The sequence below is a fragment of the Octopus bimaculoides genome, chromosome Z (assembly GCF_046866305.1).
Source record: "Octopus bimaculoides isolate indiv1 chromosome Z, ASM4686630v1, whole genome shotgun sequence".
Classification (NCBI taxonomy): Eukaryota; Metazoa; Mollusca; class Cephalopoda; order Octopoda; family Octopodidae; genus Octopus; species Octopus bimaculoides.
Window position 1 is genome coordinate 26,812,781 of NC_142944.1, and position 20,531 is coordinate 26,833,311.

At 40.1% G+C, this 20,531-nt stretch overlaps 1 protein-coding gene across 1 annotated transcript in view; it reads left to right on the forward strand.

The window, feature by feature from the left end:
- LOC106868774 (WD repeat-containing protein 20) overlaps positions 1 to 20,531 on the forward strand; it is a 331,569-nt gene that overhangs the window by 296,212 nt on the left and 14,826 nt on the right. The window lies entirely within an intron of this gene.

The window sequence follows — 20,531 nt, forward strand, 5'->3', positions numbered from 1 at the left end:
ATGTTGATTGTGCCTCAAGAGGGTCGAAATCCACACTAGGACTCAGGGAGCACGTCTTGCACGAGGATGAGGAGGTGTTTGAGTAGAATACAGGTGAAGATCTTACTTGCAATACTCAGGAGTGAGATTCCCCATTCATTGTTGCAATCCTCTTGGTCTCCCTTCTTGTACATGGTGATGATAGTTGCATCACGGAAGTTGTCTGTGGGGGTCTTGCTTTTCCAGATCTTGGGGATAAGGAGCATCAGATGATTTCTCAGCTCAGAATCTCAGTGTGTGAAAAACTCAAACGGGATGTTGTCTGGTCCTGGAGCTTTCTGCAGCGTCATGTGCACAAGTGCCTTGCTGAACTCATGACATGAAGGCAGCAGGGATATCCAATGGTGGATGGGGAGCTGTGGGGTGCTTTAGAGGAGATTGTCAGGAGTGCGTGAGTGGTCGTTAAGTAGGCACTTGAAATGGGACTTCCAGCAATCGAGGATTCCCTGGGTGTCGGTTATTGTAGAGCCAGCTGTATTCTTCAGGCCACCCACTGATGACCTTGTGGGGCTAAAGATCTCCTTGGTTGTGGCATAAAAGCTGCACAAGTCTCATTGGTCCGCATAATTTTGCATCTCCTCTGCTTTCCTCTGCCACCAGATGTTCTGAGCTTCTTGAATTCTTTGCTGGCATTCCGCTGATGCTTTCTGGTGTTTTCGTTTGTTCTCCACAGTGGCATGGTTCTCAATGGCTAGGCACATCCAGAGTTTGGCTTTGATAAGACAGGAGATGGTATCATCATTCGCATCAAACCAGTCTTTGTCCTTCTTCCAAGCAAAACCGATCGTCTCCTTAATGGCAGTGGTCATGGCTTCATGAAGGCTGGTCCAGCAATCTTCAGTGGAGGTTGGTTCTGGAAAGTCTATCAGGTGTCTTTCAATGGATTTCCTGAAGTCTTGGGATGCCTGTGAGTTCCAGAGTTTAGCGCAGTCGAAGCATTGGTAAGGGTTGTTTGCTGAGACCCGCTTTGGTGGGCAGCAGATCTTGATCTCAAAGCAAGAAATAAGAAGGTGGTGATCCATCCAGCAGTCATCTGCACCAGGCATAGAGCGGGTGATGTGTACATCTCATCTGTACCTGGATCTTATCAGAAAGTATTTGAGGATATGCCAGAGTTTAGACCATGGGTGTTTCCAGGTTGTTTTTTGTTAGATAGGGAGATGAACTAGGGAGTTGGTGATGACGAGTTCATGCCCGGTGCAAAGGCCCAGGAGGAGCTGGCCATTGGCATTGCATTTCCCAATGCCGTGATAGTCAAGAATGCCATTCCACAGTCAATGGTCACTGCTGACTCTGTTGTTAAAGTCCTGCAACATGATGAGTTTGTCATGTACGGGGACTGTCTGGATAGTGTAGTCCAACAGGTTATAGAATGAAGCCTTGGTATCATCTTCAGATGTGAGAGTAGGGGCATACACAGAGATCAACATAAGGAATCTATCCCGAATGAGTGGGATCCAAACAGTCATCAGGCGCTCACTGATGACAGTTGGGACGAGTCTGTGTTGGTCCACAAGTTGCGTTTTGATGTGAGACCAACTCCATGGATGTGTGGTTCATTAGGAGTCTTCCGTTTCCAAAAGCTTCTTTGATACTGCCTTCTCCAGGAACCCTAATCTCGCTCAAGGCTGCCACATTGATATTGAAGCGGGCAAGTTCCTTGCAGACATGGGCTGTACATTGCTCTGGTCAATTAATGGAAAGTGCGGATGTTCCAGGCCCTGAAGGTGAGAGGTTGTGAAACAGGATTTAGTAGAGTTCCGACTGCTAAGTGGAAGATCTGTCAGCTGCAGTATGCTGGCCAGATCGAACTGCCGTGTCCGATGTTTACCCCACCTTTTCTAGGGGCTTCCCCTCGAGGGGTGGGCTGCAGTAATCCTAAAGAGGCCAGCCCAGTCACAAGTCTAGCTGCTGAACTCCAATGTCATGGCTATTCATTGGAGAGTGACCATCTGAGATTCGCCACCAATGTGTGGTCATGGACTAGAAGCTTCCAGCTTTCCAGGCCTGCCTCCGGTCCCCCGATACCATCGTCATTGGGCTTTTTGAGACAGATTAGAAAGATGAAGCCATTCGCTGTGTAAATTGTTTGAGGTGATCGTGGATGCGCAACAGCCACACACATGCACTTGGCCAAGAACTTCTCCACTGCGGCTCAAGAATTGAGGTGTGCAGTCTTGATGAGGTTGGTTGCAGTGAGCTGCTGGAGTCTATCCGCTTTTGTCACACCTGCCTGCCAGGTGTTGCCCTCTTCCGCCAGAGTCAAGCTTTGGGGGCTTAAGAAAGCCCTCCTCTGCTTGCTACACCATTGGGGTCTTGATGTTGGTGTTTGGTCGTGTTTAGTCTGGGACCTCATCCTTGACCTTACCGCTATGGGTGACCCTACCAGGAGTCTAAGACTCCAGATGGTATTGCTCTCAGAATCATTGGAACATACAAGCTCTTCCACCACGACAAGGGACAACCATTGGAAGAGTACACTTTATATACTCTATGCACAATTTTATAAACTTAATACATAGCACTCATAAAATAAATATTCGCTCTTATCTATTTTGTTTTTTCCATTTTACCCATAAACAGAAAAAACACCATACATATGATACAACCTTTAGTTAAATTGCATATATCTGCCACATAAATAAGTGCGAATATTTCATGGAATTGCACTTATGTACATTTGTTAAGTGATTGATGATATACTTTATGCACAATTTGATAGACTCATAGCACTCATAAAATAAATATTCGCTCTTATCTATTTTGTTTTTTCCATTTTACCCATAAACAGAAAAAACACCATACATATGATACAACCTTTAGTTAAATTGCATATATCTGCCATGTAAATAAGTGCGAATATTTCATGGAATTGCACTTATGTGTGTGCATTAAGTGTTAGGTGATATAAAAAACTTAGTTCAATTAAAAAAAATACACTTTTCACTTTCCAATCACCACTTCCATCATCATCTCTCTCTCCCTCTCTCCCTCCTCCCTCTCTCCCTCCTCCCTCTCTCCCTCCTCCCTCTCTCCCCCTCTCTCCCCTCTCTCTGCCTTTCTTTTTAACCTCATGATCAGAACATCACCCCTCTGCTAAAATTACATTTTTAACTCTCCTCCTCTACCTTCAACTAACTTTTTTAACCACGTAATAAATATTACATTCCCCCTACCTCACATCATGGACACTTTTCTCTCTCTGTGTTTCACCTTATCCTCTTTTCTCTCTCCTTTTTCTTTCTCCTTCAACTCATCATGTGAAAGTCTTACAATTACATTTTGTCAACCTCACGTCATGGATGCTTCTCTCTCCCTCTCTTTCTCCCTCCCTCTCTTTCTCTTTCCCTCTTTTCTCTCCCTCTTTTTCTCTAATCATGTGAAAGCATTACCGACAGGCTAAGTAACGCAATGACAAGCAGAATTATTTTAAGACACTAGTAATTTGACGCATTCTCAAGAATGCTTGAAATAAGAATCTTCCTCTAACCCAGTAATTCTCAACCAGGATTCATATGGCCTTTAGGGGCCATGTAAGATTTTTGTTAAAAATTTATGTGCAACAAATTGGTTATACTTCTACGATACACAAAATATTTTAACAATTTTTTTAAATACAATTCCTAATAATATTCAGTTATAAAAATATAATAAGACTGTTTAAACACTTCAGTGTTTATGAGGATCCACTAGAGTAAAATAGGAATCAAAGGGGTCCATACATGAAAAATGATTGGGAAATGCAGCTCAATCCCATAAGAGCACTTACAGGTCTGATGGAGAAATAGTAGCTCTTTGTATAGTCTATGACTATGCTGGTAGTCTCACCTCATACATATTCTTTCTTTTAAATCAAGGTATATTGTTGTATTTCATCAGCACCATCATTTAACATCTGCTTTCCATGCTGGCATGGGTTGGACAGTTTGAGAGGAGCTGGCCAGGCAGGAGATTGCATCAAACTTCTGCATGTGTTTGGCATGCTTTTTACAGCTGGATGCCCTTCATAAGACTAACCATCCAGCAGAGTGGACAGAGTGCTTTTCACATGGCATAAGCATAGGTGAGATCAGTTTTGTCATAGTTTTTATAGCTGGATGCCCTTCCAAGCACCAACCACTGTACAGTGTGGACTGGATGCTTTTTTTATGTGGCATCAGCACTGGCAGGGTCACCAAATAACATGCAAGAAAAAGTTCATTGAGAGGGGAGGGGGCATTGGAGGAGGTGATCTTGTGTCAGATGATGAAATAGAGGGGATAGGGGATTAGGAAGACAACAATGATACAATGAGCAGGGTTATGAGAACAGGATTGAGGAATGAGAGATAAGCCTAGTACACAAAAGAAGAAATGTGAGGAAGAGAAGAGATGTTTGGTTTGTTGGGGTAGGAATCTTCTATTGTTATGTGTGGTTGAAACACACAGTGCTTCTAGAATCCAGTTTATTTACAGTTAATTTCATTATAACTGTATATTATTTATTTATCAATTTTTTATTTGTTTGTTTTAATTTTACGTCATGTAAGTTGGTATTTAAGACTTGTGAGTTGTCATAGGATGTTTCTTATGTTTTATTAGTAGGTGAGACATATTGAAAATAAATTATGATTATTTATATGATTTGCTTTTTGTTGAGTATGTTAAAGTTTGGAATATTTACAACTGTTATTAATTCTTCATGTACAAGTATTTAGTTTACAATTTCCCAAACAACATTGGATTTTTTCAATGAAAGTAGTGGGAAAATTTGACTGGGGACTGTTGGTGCTTCCACCTACAGTTGGTCTCAGAGTAAGAGAGGGAGAGACAATTTACTAAGAAGTAGAAGAGAGAGTAAAGATTCCTTTTAAGGGGAGAGAATTGCTTCACAATTTCTAATCTTTTTAATTATCATTACTATAGGTACACAGCCCTTTATCCAGAAATCTAAAATCCGGAAAGCCCCAAAAGCCAAATTTTTTTGTGGAAGGTGGAGCATGTCATAACAGGGATCATTTGCTGTGCAAACAGCTGACCACCATGACCCAACTCACTCAAGTATGACATGGCAATGCTTGGCAAGTTGGCCACCATTTACCACCAAGTATCAGGTGTGGCTCAGCACTCGTAGAGAGATGTCCATTTGCTGATTGCTGTCTTCATGTTGTTTCTTGTGACTTTGTATATAATTTATCCTGAAGATGAAGGGAACATATGCTGCTGAATGGTTTGTTGGTCATGAAACAAGCTAGAATATATCATAAAGAATTGAACATTGAATGAGAGTGTCAATAGTCAGAAGGTTGGCTGCAAAAATTTAAGAAGCATCATGGTGTAAAATATCTGAAAATCTGTGGTGAAAAAGCTTCTGCTTGATTATGAAGCTGTGGAAAATTACATAGACAAATTTGCCTAGATGGTATCTGATGAAAACCTTTCTCCTGAAAAAATTGACAGTGTTGATGAAACAGCTTTGTACTGGTGCTACATTCCAAGAAAACCATTAACAATGGCAGATGAGACAGCACCAGCAGGCTTTAAGAATGCTAAGGAAAGGTTAACTATTCTTGGATGTGTTAATCAGCAGGCACACATAAGGTGAAGTTGGCAGTCACTGGAAAAAGCCAACATCCAAAATGTCTGAAAGGCATAATTAATTTACCAATAATTAATTTGACCAATAATGATGTTTGGAGGATTTCATGTCACTAATGAGATGATATCAAAACTCATAACTTATGCTAAAAGTTTATTGTGCAGAAGTGTAAGTGAGTTAGAAGTGGACATTGAAGAAATGCTGAATGTTGACAATGATGCACCTGTTGTGCATTCCTTGTGCGATGGGGAAATTGCTGAAATGGTGTTAAAAATGGATAAGAATGAAGACAGTAGTGATGATGACATCGAGAACACAAGTGAAAAAATTCCTAGACCATATGGTGAAAATTTGTGATCAGTTAATATCTGACTTTGAAAACATGCAATGATCATTGAGCAACAGATTATGGGATTTTACTCAATTAAAGAGACATTGCTTATACAGAAACCTATGCTAATGAGACAGATGACACATGAAGAAGTCTTTTAAAATGCCCTTTATCATAGTGCTGCTTCATCACTTGAGAATCTCTTTCCTGGCCCATCATCAGAAGTTTGCCTGCAACCTGATGAAGATGTTGGTGAAACTGATGGACTTAACTCCAACTACATATTTAGCCTAGTTTGAACCAATTTATGGCTCTAGCATATAAATAAACTGTAGTAACATTTGTAGTCTTTCTTTATTCAAACTAGTGTGAATACTTATGCATCTCCCTACATAAATATTATGGTAATGTGTATACCTGTACTTGTGGATCATGTATTTTTGTTTTAAATCCCCAAGGGTTCTGGATAAAGGATTGTGTACCAGTTTTATGAGAGGTTTTCTCTAATGAGTGACAGAGCATGATATTTCCATATAATCTTTATTTTTTCATTTTAAATGTGCTAGTAGTGTAGATAGTGCCATTTTGCGCCTTTTACAGGTTCCTCATAGCTGGGGAAAATTCCCCAGTTTTGTTAAACTGGATTTTGTTCTGCTATTATGTTTCTGTTTTTTGCTAGTCTTTGTTATTTTTCTTTCAGTGTATTTCACTGGGATTATATAACTCTCAAGTTATCTCTGTTCTTAGTTAAAGTTTGTTAAGAAGCTGGATACAGTTTGTAACACACACATTATAGATTCATTAAAGCTTTAAAAAAAGAAATAAAACTTTGTTTATGAATTTTAAAAAAAATTGTTTTTTGTTTTGAATCTCTGCCAAAGTTATAAGTTGATACACTAACACTCACCCATGAGTACACTGCATCTTATAGCAGAAACAGGTGTAGGATAATGAAGTTTATGACGTAATTTGTTGTTCTTTTGTCATTTATATAATCTCATTATAATTTGTGTTCAACTAACACTTTTCTCTGAAGCATACATAAATCAGATTCTAGCACCAGGTTATTAGTATCACTATGCCAAAGTGAAATATATAATACATATTCAAGGTGATGCTCTAGCATGACCATTCGGTTTTGTTTCAGGCTTGCATTTCAAATGATTTAAGCTCAATTCGAGTGGCTTTCAGTGTTGCTTTGAATTAGTCCTTGTATCTGAAGTGAGCCCATTGGATAAGACTTGCCATGGGAACCTTGATTCTTCCATTCTTGTTACCTGTCTTGACCATCGATCAACAATTTGATACTTTGACTTCAAAGCCACCAGAAGAGAAAAGAAAGAAATCAAATGACAAGAGAGAAAGGCTTGACAAAATGAACCTCGTCCTCCACCAACATTACCATGCAGTCAATGCCATCAACTCCTCTATGCAAGAATTGGTCTAGAGTCATCAACACCATCACCATAGAGGAAGTGTTTAACAAAGAAAAAATTAAATTCTTAGATACAAGATAAAGCTGTCACTGGTGCCTCCACCAATATATGTATATGCATATATATATATATATATATATATATATATATATATATATATATATATATATTATGTTATGTGTGTGTGATAGCGTATTTTTGGATGAATGTTTGTTTCATCAAGATTTATTTTAAATTTCTTTTTTTTCCTTTACAGAATTTATGCTAATCACTTGACAACGTAATAGGAGTTTTTTGTTTAAATTAAGACAACTCTTGAGGTTTGTGGTTACCTGAAGTGGTTGTTGTATGCATATATGTTATGCATGTGTGTATTAATGTGTGCGCAGATAAACTTACTCTTGAGAATGTAACTGTTACAATAGATCATAAGTATGTGTATTTTGTTACTATTTACATATGTGCATACATGCACATTCCATATTTGTAGGTGACTGTGTGCATATGTTTTACCAGGAACCTCAAATGAAGAATACCCTAAATATTCCACAAACTTTCATTGTTCCTATGACAGGTTGTGAACCCAAGTAGATCTGTTGTTATATAGCCCAGTGCATTTATGATAAAAGAAATAAATGAAAATATGTAACCTGGATTTAAGATTTTATCATTTTCTATAGATGTTCTCCTTTTCCCCAATTTTTGAAGTGACATTTTCCTCAATTTTTGAAGTGACTGAGCAGCTGATTTCTACATCATTGCACATCCTTTGCTCCCTATCTCATACTTTATATGTTACCAGTATTCTTTATTCTTAAAAGTGTAAATGTTTTTTGTAGGTTGTCTTTGCAGAGTAGTGTCTTGTGAACATTTTTGAACAGCTACATATAAGTAATATCTTCCACACTGGTATGATAGTTCATAGTCTTCTTGGTGAGGTGTGATTACTTTTCATAGGTCCAGGTGAGGCTACAGTTCCTGTCAATGTTACTGGAATTGTCTATCTTGCAGCATGCTTAACTTTTTGCTGATATGATAAGTATTTCTCTCCCGTGTCTGCTCAAGTAGGTCAGCAGAGTCACCCTTAGCTCACATGGAACAGATGTATAATCAGAGTACTTGTTCGGGGGTTCTTTACCTCATCTCTCATGGTGTTATTACTGTTGAACATACATGTGAAGTACTCATTTCTTTCTTTGCTGTTCAGTAATGACACAATGCAGCACTCAAAGCCAACTGAACTGATCTTATGTTTCTATCTCCATTCCATCATTTAACATGTCAGTGTCATTTTTGATGAGGAAGTTACCATTCATTGTTAGTTTCTTCTTAACCATGATGTTTCAGTTGCAGATTTCTTCAAGCTTCCAGTCTTATATCCTAAATATTGATGCCAGCACTGTCATTACAAAAGCATTGTAGAATATGGTTTAATTAGATGCAGGCAGCTCTAACTTCCATATATTCTGAAGTCTGCTGAAGAATTCTTTTATCACTTTAGCTTTACTCCTAGCTTTACTCACATATGCAAAATTCTTGTAGATTCTGAGGTATTTTTAACCTTTGCCACTGATGATAGGGGAGATAGACAGGCCATTGATATGTCAGTAGGTTTTGATTATGTAATTTCACTTCCTTAAGGACTGTTTTGGTGATAAGTAGTTGTTCAGTACAGCCCCAAACTTCTTTCTTTCTCCTGTCTGCTCTTCAGACATATATTTTGTTTCACAGTGATCATGGAGGAATGCATTTCAAGCATCCTTGTAAAAGTTAGATATCACATTCAGGCACATTATAGGCCTGTAGTTTTTGGTTACTTGCATCTGATGGTTTTTAGCTACTAGTATTGTACATGTGACTGCCAACCAGTCTAGCCCATAAATTTTGGTATTCATTGTGCTTTTGAACAAGTTCAAAAGGGCTGGCTTGAAAAATGTGAGTTTTTTATACCAATAACCTATTTGGCAGTTTTTCTAAAATAATCAGGAGAGTTTCACTACTATATAAGTTTGGGGAGAAGCATCTGCACTCTTAACTGATCTAACCACTTTGTTTCATCAGTATTTTCAATTTTACTGATCAGAATAGGTGGCACTTCTCCCAGCATTTGTGGCAGTGTGGGATCGAGCTTCATTGATGGTGTATAAGGTTTTTCATACCTCTTCCATTTTCCCTTGGTCACTGTGAGCCCATCCTTGTTCTTAAGTTCTGTAACGTCTGACCTATAGAGTGTCAGCCCTCTCCTGCATCTTTTTAAACTTTTCCTTTTTCTGCAGTCTGCATCAAATTCTTTGGTCTATAATTGTCGGAGTCATTTTTTAGACGTCTGATCACTTCGCTGGGAATGTAATACTTGAGGTGATCTTTCATGTTCTTCTTCATCATTTTCCATTTCTCTAGCATTTTTTTTTCTCTCTTCTGAGCTTTTGCTTTCCATATGCAACTTTTAATTTCTTGAACCAGCAAATTTAGTCTTCATCAAGCTCTTTAAGTTGACTCCAAATTTCCTTCCTGATAGCTTCCTATAACTGTTTCACATCAAAGGTCTTGACACATGAATTTTTCATTGAGATATGCAGAGCCTTTTTCTCTGAATTTATTATCATGATTTTTGCTTATAGCAAGCAATGATCACCACCTGTATTGATTGGCACTACCATTGAGATATCCTGCAATATGTGCCTTTATCAATCGGTATGTACTTAATTTCCTTTTCGTGTTGAGCATTTGGGGTATTCCAGGTCACTTCCTGTATCAGCTGTTCCCAATATAAAGTCTTCTTGTTTCTGCCATGGTAACCAAACATTCTCTTTTGTTTCCCTTTCCTGGTCTAAATTTACCAACATATTTCTCTGTCATTCTTTTCCAATCTTTGTGTTGATCACTATGGTGTAAGCAGATTTGTGAGCTAGTGCTTTCTCTAGCTCTTTGTAGAATTCTTTCACTTTGTCATCTTCACTTAAATGCATGGAAGCATGGATCTGGATGATCTTCAGGGTGGCATTGCTTGAGAAACATGTTTAGTACTCCTCTGTGTGATGAAAGCAATTGGTAAAAAACAATTTTCAAAGCCCATTCATTGCTTACAAAGAACCCTGTACCAGCTGTTGCTCTCACACCTTCTACTTTTCCCAGTCTCATAACACATCTGTGCAGCTCACATATATTTCTTTCCTTCAGTGTGTTTCATAGAGCCCTGCTACATCACATTTGATATTCTGTTTGTCTTCCATTAGATGGGTTATTTCAGTTCTCCCTGCCAAATCAATGAAAATCTAATAAAATTATCTAAAACCATTTTTGTTTTCAAATAAATCACAGCAAGGATTACAAAACCATGAAGACCACAATTCAAATATACTATACTAACAACATACACCTAATGGAAAACAACATGGTATTCCAATAGAAAAAGTTCCTTACCAATAGAAAATTTGCTTTTTTAGAAAATGATTCAAAACAATAATCATCATCATCATCGTTTAACGTCCACTTTCCATGCTAGCATGGGTTGGACGATTTGACTGAGGACTGGTGAAACCGGATGGCAACACCAGGCTCCAATCTAATTTGGCAGAGTTTCTACAGCTGGATGCCCTTCCAAACACTCAGAGAGTGTAGTGTGTGCTTTTACGTGTCACCCGCACGAAGGCCAGTCAGGCGGTAGTTAATAAAGCAATAATTCAACTTTGCAAGTTTCAGATAAAACACATCCCTGAAGAACCAGAAGCATGAAGATGATTGGGAATAAAAAATGGCACTAAACAAACAAGATGGAAATCAAATTACTAAAATTTGAGCTCAAACTAATGAGAAAATATTTAAATCCATTGATCAAGAAATACACATAGAATTCAGTAAAAAAAAGTGGAGGATCTGAACCTGAAAAATATTTCAAAATTGTGGAATGAAGATTGAAATCTCTCCAATGTTGAGGGGGAAAAAAACACTAACTGGTTTGAAAAATATCAAACTACATTTAAAAGGAAGTACATTTCTGACAACTAATTTCTAAAGAAATGAAAAGCAAAATAATGTATAAAGTGATTATACAACCAACAAGACAACTCAATGAGTATAGATCTAAAGAATATGATAAAAGTCTAACCTCAAACTTTAAAAATTATCTTCAAGACAGAGACAGGGTTACCTCTCCACAATGAAATATGAGTATTGAAATCTTCCTGAAACATTCCAACGAAATAAAATTTGAAAAAAACATCCACTCTGCAAATTACAGCAATAAGAAATATACTAATAAATAACAAGTAGAACCTGTCCACAGAAACAGAGATATTTGGTGGTACCAAGCAAACAGAAGTCAAAAGTTAAAAAAATCATAAATCTACCAAAGAAAAATTTAACATCTCAGCAAATTAAAGTACTCTCTAAAGGACTCAAATTTACATCAACCCTTAAAAGACTAAATCACAATAGTCTGACCAAAATACTCTCATGGAATGTGACCAAAGTTTTCAACATAGTCCCTCTTGCAGTCCACGCACTTCTTCCATCAGTGTTGCAGTGCTTGGATTCCATTGGTGAAGGGGCTTTCATCCGGTTAATCAAAAAATTTACCAACAGCAGATATGATGTTATTATCACTATGATACTGGTTCCCAGCCAAGTGTTTTTTCATGTTGGGGAATAGATGATAGTCAGGTGGAGCCAAATCGGGAGAATAAGGATGGTGATCAACCAGTTCAAAGCCATAGTCATGCACAGCAGCCCTTGAAATAAAGAACTCATGTACTGGAGCATTGTCCTGATGAAATAAGGCCCCTTTTGTCAGTTTTCCTGGGCGTTTGGTCTTGATAACCTTTCATAACTGCCTCAGAAAGTTGGCATTGTACTCTCCATTGAAGATAAATCAATAAACACAAGGCCATCACTTTCCCTGCAAATGAAATGACCTTAGCTTTCTTTGGAACAGGTGACAAGGAGTGTTTCCACTGCATAGCTTGTCTCTTTGTCTCTGGCTCAAACTGATGAAGCCAACACTCATCCTGGGTTAGGAAATGTTCAAGAAAACCAGCTGGATCTGCCTGAAACACTGTCAGGTTATCAGGTGTCAGAAGACATAGCATCCACTGAGTAGAAGCCTTCATCATGCCAAGTTCATTGTCCAGAATATTCTCAATTCTCTCACAACATATACTAATAGCATTGGCTATTTGATTTATTGTCAGTCGCTTGTCATCCATCATCATATGATGAACATGATCAATGTTTTCCTGTGGCAGTTGCAAGGTGTGCAGACTTTGAGTCATCTTCAATACTCTCCCTTCCTCTCCTAAATTCAACTTCCTACTTTTGCACTGTTGATAAAGCTGGAGCATCATCCTCTAATGTAGCAATGATGTCTGCATGGCATGAATGTGTGGGGGTGGGGCTAAACTCTTTTTCTGCAGGTCTGTGATAACACCACAACATCAAATTTTGTCAATTTTCAAGAGAAATCACTAATTACTTTTGAAGTTTTCAATTTACCTGGAAAGAAACAATGTGGTTATTAACAAGAAGAGCTGAAATTAATGCATACAAGATCTCACAGCTTGAGCATCACTCGTTCATAGTAAGCCTATGAAGTATTCAGCCCACCCTTGTACAAGGAAATGAGAGAACATTTCAGAAAATAACTCACAAAAAGAAATCAACAGCGAGAAAAATGATGATGAATCAATTGTAAAAAACAACTATATTCACCAACAGGTAGAAAGAAAATCCTTGATTTCTGTAAATACATTCTAATTTATCCATATCAATACACTTACAAGCAAAACCTAAATTAAAACTTCTTCAAGAGTGACTGAAACAACATGAATTAAAAATGTTAAAGAATTGCCAGTTAAAGAGACTGTTAAAGAAAATGCAGTAGTCCTAATGGATATAGAATATTACAAAAATATTGTGTTATCTATCAATGTTACAAGACCGTATATTCTATGAAAAGGCCCAAAACTACAGTCAACAAAAAGTAATGTGTAACCTTAGAATATTAATAAATTTATACCAGAAAGGACTTACCAACAAAGATCACAACTATATCACCAACTTTATATGTAGATCTAGCCTCTTCTGTGGCAAAAGTTCACAAAAGTAAAAAAATAAGTGAAACATGCAAAAGAACCACAGACATACACATCAATGTCCCTTCACCACATTGTCTGAAATTAAAACCAATAATACTTGGCCCTGCCTGTGAAACTCATTGAGTAATTTATTTTAAATATTCTGTTCAAGTCATTTCTCTGGCATAAAAGATGACCTAGATATGCTCAGCTATCTCACCAAAACAGTCAAAGAAAAAACTTTGATAGTCTCTTTCAATGTAGTGAATTTCTACTCAAATATCTTTCACAATTTAGGAATTGAGGCCATTAAATTTTGGTTGAAAATTATACAGTTAAACTACTAAATTCTTAGAAAAAGAATTAATCATTCAAGGGCTAAAATTCATTCTAAGTAGTAAGTATTTCATGTTTAGTGACAACTTTTTCAACAAAAATCTAGGACCGTGATGGGGATGAAAACAACCCCTTCTTTTAAGTTAGTTATGGCTTATCTAAAAAATCATGACAAAAATATGGAACTCTGTCTATAACCCTTTTGTTACCAGCCTGCCGAAAATTGCCTGAGAAAAATTTTGGTTAAAATTACTAAACTAGTCAAAATTGGCCATAATAACCTATTTATATTTTAATGAGAATTTAAGCACAAATCTCATTAGTACATTTGTGAAAACATGTGGTTTCAGTTTGTAAACAATTGAAATACACTATCCAACATTACTGTATATGGTATCTGTTTTGTGAATTTTTTGAGATTTTCTTTCCCAATTTTTTCTACTATTTTCAACTTTCTGAAATATTTCACTATAGACAAAAAATGGACACACATTTCATGTTGCCAAGCAGCAAGATTGAATTCAAAATATTTTCAAAAGAAGACATAGAAAAATGTAAGAAGATATACAGCAGTCATGAAAACCACAGGTGTGGTAATGAATCAAATATTTCTTTTTCCAAAAGAAATAATCCTTCTAACAGTTCAGATAGCAGGGGAAAGAAAGGAATTTATACCTGAATCATCATCATCATCATCATCGTTTAACGTCCGCTTTCCATGCTAGCATGGGTTGGACGATTTGACTGAGGACTGGTGAAACCGGATGGCAACACCAGGCTCCAGTCTGATTTGGCAGAGTTTCTACAGCTGGATGCCCTTCCTAACGCCAACCACTCAGAGAGTGTAGTGGGTGCTTTTACGTGTCACCCGCACGAAAACGGCCACGCTCGAAATGGTGTCTTTTATGTGCCACCCGCACAAGCCAGTCCAGGGGCACTGGCAACGATCTCGCTCGAAAATCCTACAGGAGCCAGTCAGGCGGTACTGGCAACGGCCACGCTCAAAATGGTGCATCTCATGTGCCACCCGCACAAGAACCAGTCCAGGGGCACTGGCAACGATCTTACTTGGCTTGCCGGGTCTTCTCACGCACAGCCCATTTCCAAAGGTCTCGGTCCGTAGTCATCGCCTCGGTGAGGCCCAATGTACGAAGGTCTTGCCTCACCACCTCAGCCCAGGTCTTCCTGGGCCTACCTCTTCCACGGGTTCCCTCAACTGTTAGGGTGTGGCACTTTTTCACGCAGCTATCCTCCTCCATTCTCACCACATGTCCATACCAGCGCAATCGTCTCTCTTGCACGCCACAACTGATGCTTCTAATGTTCAGCTTTTCTCTCAAGATACTTACACTCTGACGGGTATTCACATTGACATTACACATCCAACGGAGCATACTGGCTTCATTCCTTGCGAGCTTACGTATGTCCTCAGCAGTTACAGCCCATGTTTCACTGCCATGTAGCATGGTTGTTCGTACGCATGCGTCATACAGTCTGCCTTTTACTCTGAGTGAGAGTCCCTTTGTCGCCAGCAGGGGTAAGAGCTCTCTAAACTTTGCCCAGGCTATTCTTATTCTAGCAGCTACACTTTCAGCGCACCCACCCCCACTACTAACTTGGTCGCCCAGATAGCGGAAGCTATCGACTACCTCTAGTTTTTCACCCTGGAATGAGATAGAAGTTGTTTCCTGTTTGTTTGCAGTCTTTATTGCACCTGAACATCTGCCACAAACAAAAACTAACTTGCTAGTTAACCTGCCTTTGATGTTGCTGCACCTCTTATGTGTCCATAGCTTGCACCGGGTACATCTTATAGAGTTACTACCTACTCCTTTTCTACATACTGAGCAGGGCCATCTACCTGAAGGGGTTTGTGTTTTATCTACCTTCCTACTTATTAGGATTTTGGTTTTAGCTAGGTTGACTCTAAGGCCCTTCAATTCTAGACCTTGCTTCCACACCTGAAACTTCTCCTCTAGTTCTGATAGTGACTCCGCAATTAGGGCAAGGTCATCAGCATAGAGGAGCTCCCAGGGGCAACCTGTCTTGAACTCCTCTGTGATTGCCTGGAGGACTATGGTAAATAATAGGGGGCTGAGGACGGAACCTTGGTGGACCCCTACCTCTACCCGGAATTCATTGCTGTACTCATTTCCAACCCTCACCTTACTGGCCGCATCTCTGTACATGGCTCGCACAGCTCTCACTAGCCATTCTTCTATCCCAAGTTTCCTCATTGACCACCAGATAAGGGATCGGGGGACCCTGTCAAAGGCTTTCTCCATGTCAACGAAAGCCAGGTACAGAGGTTTATCCTTGGCTAGGTATTTCTCTTGCAACTGTCTCACTAGAAATAAGGCATCAGTAGTGCTTTTACCTGGCACGAACCCAAACTGCATCTCATCTAAATTGATTTGCTCCCTAATTAGTTGGGCTATGACCCTCTCTGTAACTTTCATAACCTGATCTAACAGCTTGATGCCTCTGTAATTATTTGTATCTAAAGCGTCCCCTTTACCTTTGTAGCAGTTGACTATGATGCTGCTACACCAGTCATAGGGTATGACTCCTTCGTGTATCACCTGGTTCGTAATACGGGTGACTAGGCTATAGCCAACACTGCCAGATATTTTGAGCATCTCTGCAGTGATTCCTGATGGGCCGGGGGCTTTCCCGGTCTTCATACTCTTAATTGCTTTATCTACCCTGGTACTATCAACTCGGATAGCTGGTCCCTCTATTGGGTCGACATAAGGCAGGCTCTCTTTCTCCCATTCATTCTCTTTATTAAGCAATCTATCGTAGTGGCATCTCCAGACCTCTTTCTTTGCATCCTCATTTAATGCAAGCGTACCATCATCCATGCGAACACATTTCTGTCCTACAACATCACTATTCTCTCTCCTACACTGTCTTGCAACCCGAAATACCTCGAGTCTTTGGTCCTCACGGCGCAGAACATTGGCAAATCTTTCCTTATCTGCTTCCCCTCTGGCTAAATAAACCTGTCGCCTAGCCTCCCTTCTGGCACATTGGTACAATTCCCTGCTACCACCGTTCTTCCAGTCCTTCCAAGCTTGTTTCTTTTGTCTAATAGCCCTGTCTACCTCCTTGTTCCACCACCACGTTACTCTGGGTTGGGAGGGGACCTTACACCACCCACAAATCTGGTCGGTGGCTTTCAACAGGTTGTCCCGCAGAAATCTCCAATTGTCTTCCACGTTGTATGATGCTATATCCCCTTCTATTTCGTTAAATGCTTCAAGTAACTTGTCTCTAAGTCTCTGTCCGTTTGCAGGGTCTTTAAGCTTCCACACCCTTCTTCTCCAAGCCTGTCTAATTCTGGGCACCCATTTTGCCTTGATCCCAAAGTCGCTAACTACTAATCTATGTTGTGGGGTACATTCTTCGCCAGGGTAGGTTTTGGCATTTATAAGCCGCCCTCTTTCCCTATTTCTGGCGAGGATGTAGTCGATTTGGCTAGAGTGTCTGCCGGAGCGGTAGGTGACTAGGTGACTGGCAGGTTTCCTGAAGTTGGTATTGCAGACTATAAGATTGGTTGCATCACAGAACTCCAGCAGTCTGGTTCCCTCCTCGTTGCGGGAACCGAAGCCATAGCCTCCATGTATGCCATGGAAGCCCCCAGCACGACGTCCGACATGACCGTTGAAGTCTCCAGCCACAAAGAGAAGGTCCCTGTCACTCGTCGACGAGGTAGTTTGCAAGAGGGTGTCATAGAATTGGTCTTTCAGACCATCTGGTAGCCCAGGTTGAGGTGCATAGGCTGAGATGACAGTAGCTAATCTATGATGAAGCACTAGTCTGATCTTAAGTACTCTGTCACTTACTCTAACGACCTCGATTACCTTATCCACCCATTTCTCCGCTAGAAGTATTCCTACGCCCCCGACCCCGTCAGTGTTCCCTGCCCAGAAAATCTTGTACCTGTGTTCTTTGCCTGTGAGGAACCTTGCAGAACCTCCTCTCCATCTTACTTCCTGGATGCAGCACATATCTACGCATCTCCGTTCAAGCATCTCAACAATTTCACCAGATCTACCTTTCAGCGTGCCGACGTTGAGAGTGCCAATCCTAACAGTATGGGTGTTGGGGGTGTGGGCCTGTAGCCTGGGAAGAGGAAAAGCAGTGTCGTGTACCTGAAAAGAAAACTTGCAATTGGAAGAATTCATAAGCAAAACATTACCTACAACCTGCAAACATTTCTCAACCTTAATGCGCTACCCAAAGGTAGGGGAGAGGATGGCCAAGGCCACTAGATGGGTTCCGGGAGACAGCCGAGGTTGACAGGATGACAAAGGGATGAACTGGGATGAACTTCCGGTGGAGGGGGCGGGATGACAGAGGAATGAACTTCCGGTGGAGGGGGTGGGATGACAGAGGAATGAACTTCCGGTGGAGGGGGTGGGATGACAGAGGAATGAACTTCCGGTGGAGGGGTGGGATGACAGAGGAATGAACTTCCGGTGGAGGGGGTGGGATGACAGAGGAATGAACTTCCGGTGGAGGGGTGGGATGACAGAGGAATGAACTTCCGGTGGAGGGGGTGGGATGACAGAGGAATGAACTTCCGGTGGAGGGGGCGGGATGACAGAGAAATGAACTTCCGGTGGAGGGGGTGGGATGGCAGAGGAATGAACTTCCGGTGGAGGGGGTGGGATGACAGAGGAATGAACTTCCGGTGGAGGGGGTGGGATGACAGAGGAATGAACTTCCGGTGGAGGGGGTGGGATGACAGAGGAATGAACTTCCGGTGGAGGGGGGGGCAGAGGAATGAACTTCCGGTGGAGGGGGTGGGATGACAGAGGAATGAACTTCCGGTGGAGGGGTGGGATGGCAGAGGAATGAACTTCCGGTGGAGGGGGTGGGATGACAGAGGAATGAAACTTCCGGTGGAGGGGGTGGGATGACAGAGGGATGACAGACGAATGAACTTCCGGTGGAGGGGGTGGGAGGGCGGGTTACCGCCAGCGAGTAGAGAGGGCTCTTAATTGTAGATTTTAAATATTTGAGAGACAACAATGCATAAATCGTAATTTTTTTAAAAGAGCAATGAATTCTGGGTGATTAGAATATAACGTAGCATGAATTTAGGAAGCTTAGAAAATGAATAAGCATGAATTTAAGACAACAACTGAATTCAATTGAATTTCATGGAGAGAAACAAGAAAGCGCAAGGTATTGAGATGTTTGAGGCCGTAAATAAATAAAAATCTCTATCTTATCTGCATCTTGGGTATTTCGTCGTAGTACGTCAGCGAGATAATTTAGAATGGGTTTCTCATTTATATATAGCCAGAACCTGAAGACCTTAAAGGAAAAACTACGAAGGGGGAGAGAGAGGATGGAGGGGTAGACAGAGGCATGGCGGGAGAAAAGATCATCATCATCATCATCATATATATATATATATATATATATATAAAGAGAGAGAGAGAGAGAGGGGGACCAGTCAAGCAGCACATCACGCTGTAATTCTTGGGCTGAGAAATCAACACTTAAAAGCCATAATTTTAAGGAGCGATAAGAATTTTTGAATAAAGGAAAATGGGTAGTGGTGGTGGGTAGGTACCGCCAGCGAGTAGAGAGGGCTCTTAATTGTAGATTTTAAATATTTGAGAGACAACAATGCATAAATCGTAATTTTTTTAAAAGAGCAATGAATTCTGGGTGATTAGAATATAACGTAGCATGAATTTAGGAAGCTTAGAAAATGAATAAGCATGAATTTAAGACAACAACTGAATTCAATTGAATTTCATGGAGAGAAACAAGAAAGCGCAAGGTATTGAGATGTTTGAGGCCGTAAATAAATAAAAATCTCTATCTTATCTGCATCTTGGGTATTTCGTCGTAGTACGTCAGCGAGATAATTTAGAATGGGTTTCTCATTTATATATAGCCAGAACCTGAAGACCTTAAAGGAAAAACTACGAAGGGGGAGAGAGAGGATGGAGGGGTAGACAGAGGCATGGCGGGAGAAAAGATCATCATCATCATCATCATATATATATATAAAGAGAGAGAGAGAGAGAGAGGGGGAGAGGGGGGACCAGTCAAGCAGCACATCACGCTGTAATTCTTGGGCTGAGAAATCAACACTTAAAAGCCATAATTTTAAGGAGCGATAAGAATTTTTGAATAAAGGAAAATGGGTAGTGGTGGTGGGTAGGTACCGCCAGCGAGTAGAGAGGGCTCTTAATTGTAGATTTTAAATATTTGAGAGACAACAATGCATAAATCGTAATTTTTTTAAAAGAGCAATGAATTCTGGGTGATTAGAATATAACGTAGCATGAATTTAGGAAGCTTAGAAAATGAATAAGCATGAATTTAAGACAACAACTGAATTCAATTGAATTTCATGGAGAGAAACAAGAAAGCGCAAGGTATTGAGATGTTTGAGGCCGTAAATAAATAAAAATCTCTATCTTATCTGCATCTTGGGTATTTCGTCGTAGTACGTCAGCGAGATAATTTAGAATGGGTTTCTCATTTATATATAGCCAGAACCTGAAGACCTTAAAGGAAAAACTACGAAGGGGGAGAGAGAGGATGGAGGGGTAGACAGAGGCATGGCGGGAGAAAAGATCATCATCATCATCATCATATATATATATAAAGAGAGAGAGAGAGAGAGAGAGAGAGGGAGAGGGGGGACCAGTCAAGCAGCACATCACGCTGTAATTCTTGGGCTGAGAAATCAACACTTAAAAGCCATAA